Source organism: Arachis ipaensis, chromosome B9 (genome assembly GCF_059453495.1).
Source record: "Arachis ipaensis isolate K30076 ecotype BB chromosome B9, ASM5945349v1, whole genome shotgun sequence".
Taxonomy (NCBI): Eukaryota; Viridiplantae; Streptophyta; class Magnoliopsida; order Fabales; family Fabaceae; genus Arachis; species Arachis ipaensis.
In genome coordinates, this window is record NC_142444.1 from 80,631,718 (window position 1) to 80,634,865 (window position 3,148).

The 3,148-nt window shown below is 39.6% G+C and overlaps 1 non-coding gene across 1 annotated transcript; it reads right to left on the minus strand.

Moving 5' to 3' along the window:
* Positions 1–1,033: 1,033 nt before the first annotated feature.
* LOC148545164 (small nucleolar RNA R71) lies at positions 1,034–1,141 on the minus strand. Its single transcript, XR_015901938.1, has one exon. It is a non-coding gene; the product is annotated as a small nucleolar RNA R71 (small nucleolar RNA).
* Between the last annotated feature and the right edge of the window lie 2,007 nt (positions 1,142–3,148).

Below are 3,148 nucleotides of genomic sequence, written 5' to 3' on the forward strand. Positions count from 1 at the left end.
AAAATTGGATTTCAAAATATCTTTTCTAACTTCCTAACTCCTTATCTTTTCAAAATTGATTTTTGTTTCAACTAACTAACTAACTTTTTGTTTGTTTCTTACCTTTTTCAAAACCACCTAACTAACTCTCTCTCTCTCTATTTTCGAAAATATCTTCCTCCTTTTTCAAAAATTTCTTTTTAATTAACTAATTATTTTATTTTTATTTTTTCGAAAAAAAAAACTACTAACTTTTTTCAAAAAAAAAAAAACTATTTTCAAAAATCACTAACTCTTTTTCAAAAATTATTTTCGAAAATTCCTTCTCTCTCATCTCCTTCTATTTATTTATTCATCTACTAACATCTCTTCCTCATATCACCAAAAATCCGAACCCTCTCTCTCTCTCTCTGAGTTCAGATTTTCTTCTTCTTTTCTTCTACTAACACAAGGACCTCTATACTGTGGTATAAAGGATCCATATTATTATTATTTTTTTCTGTGCCCTCTTCTTTGTCATATGAGCAGGAGCAAGGACAAGAATATTCTTGTTGAAGCAGATCCAGAACCTGAAAGGACTCTGAAGAGAAAACTAAGAGAAGCTAAATTACAACAATCCAGAGATAACCTTTCAGAAATTTTCGAACACGAAGAGGAGATGGCAGCCGAAAATAATAATAATGCAAGGAGGATGCTTGGTGACTTTACTGCACCTAATTCCAATTTACATGGAAGAAGCATTTCCATTCCTACCATTGGGGCAAACAACTTTGAGCTGAAACCTCAATTAGTTTCTCTGATGCAGCAAAACTGCAATTTTCATGGACTTCCATCTGAATATCCTTTTCAGTTCTTAACTGAATTCTTGCAGATCTGTGATACTGTTAAGACTAATGGAGTAGATCCTGAAGTCTACAGGCTCATGCTTTTCCCTTTTGCTGTAAGAGACAGAGCTAGAGTGTGGTTGGATTCTTAACCCAAGGATAGCCTGAACTCTTGGGATAAGCTGGTCAAGGCTTTCTTAGCCAAGTTCTTTCCTCCTCAAAAGCTGAGCAAGCTTAGAGTGGATGTTCAAACCTTCAGACAGAAAGAAGGTGAATCCATCTATGAAGCTTGGGAGAGATACAAAGGACTGACCAAAAAGTGTCCTTCTGACATGCTTTCAGAATGGACCATCCTGGATATATTCTTTGATGGTCTGTCTGAGTTATCTAAGATGTCATTGGATACCTCTGCAGGTGGATCCATTCACTTGAAGAAAATGCCTGCAGAAGCTCAAGAACTCATTAACATGGTTGCAAATAACCAGTTCATGTACACTTCTGAAAGGAATCCTATGAATAATGGGACGCCTATGAAGAAGGGAGTTCTTGAGATTGATACTCTGAATGCCATATTAGCTCAGAACAAAATATTGACTCAGCAAGTCAATATGATTTCTCAGAGTCTGAATGGAATGCAAGCTGCATCCAACAGTACTCAAGAGGCATCTTCTGAAGAAGAAGCTTATGATCCTGAGAACCCTGCAATAGCAGAGGTGAATTACTTAGGTGAACCTTATGGAAACACCTATAACTCATCATGGAGAAATCATCCAAATTTCTCATGGAAGGATCAAAAGCCTCAACAAGGCTTTAATAATGGTGGAAGAAACAGGCTTAGCAATGGCAAGCCTTTTCCATCATCCACTTAGCAACAGACAGAGAATTCTGAGCAGAACTCATCTAGCTTAGCAAACTTAGTCTCTGATCTATCTAAGGCCACTGTGAGTTTCATGAATGAAACAAGATCTTCCATTAGAAATTTGGAAGCACTAGTGGGCCAGCTGAGTAAAAGGATCACTGAAATCCCTCCTAGCACTCTCCTAAGCAATACAGAAGAAAATCCAAAAGGAGAGTGCAAGGCCATTGACATAACCAAAATGGCCAAACCCAATGAGGGAGAGGAGGACGTGAATCCCAAGGAGGAAGACCTCCTGGGACGTCCAGTGATCAATAAGGAGCTTCCCTCTGAGGAACCAAAGGACTCTGAGGCTCATCTAGAGACCATAGAGATCCCATTAAACCTTCTTATGCCATTCATGAGCTCTGATGAGTATTCCTCTTCTGAAGAGAATGAGGATGTTACTGAAGAGCAAACTGCCAAGTTTCTTGGTGCAATCATGAAGTTGAATGCCAAATTATTTGGCATTGATACTTGGGAAGTTGAACCTCCCTTGTTCATCAATGAACTAAGTGATCTGGATCAACTGACATTGCCTCAGAAGAGACAGGATCCTGGAAAGTTCATAATACCTTGTACCATAGGCACCATGATCTTTAAGGCTCTGTGTGACCTTGGTTCAGGGATAAACCTCATGCCCCTCTCTGTAATAGAGAAACTGGGAATCTATGGGGTGCAAGCTGCTAGAATCTCATTAGAGATGGCAGATAATTCAAGAAAACAGGCTTATGGACAAGTAGAGGACGTGTTAGTAAAGGTTGAAGGCCTTTACATCCCTGCTGATTTCATAGTCCTGGATACTGGAAAGGAAGAGGATGAATCCATCATCCTAGGAAGACCTTTCCTAGCCACAGCAAGAGCTGTGATTGATATGGATAGAGGAGAATTAATCCTTCAATTAAATAAGGACAACCTTGTGTTTACAACTCAAGGATCTCTCTCTGCATCCATGGAGAGGAAGCAGAAAAAGCTTCTCTCAAAGCAGAGTCAAACAAAGCCCCCACAGTCAAACTCTAAGTTTGGTGTTGGGAGGCCACAACCAAACTCTAAGTTTGGTGTTGAACTCCCATATCCAAACTCTAAGTTTGGTGTTGGAGAGTCTCAACAAAGCTCTGCACATCTGTGAGGCTCCATGAGAGCCCACTGTCAAGCTACTGACATTAAAGAAGCGCTTGTTGGGAGGCAACCCAATTTTTATCTAACTATATTTTTCTTAGTTATATGTCTTTATAGGTTCATGATCATGTGGAGTCACAAAATAAATATAAAAATTGAAAACGGAATCAAAAACAGCAAAAGAAAAATCACACCCTGGAGGAAGCATCTGCCTAGCATTCAACGCCAGAACAGAGCATGGTTCTAGCGCTGAACGCCCAAAATGGGCAGCATCCTGGCGCTGAACGCCCAGAACAAGCATGGTTCTGGCGTTTAATGCCAGAAATGGCAG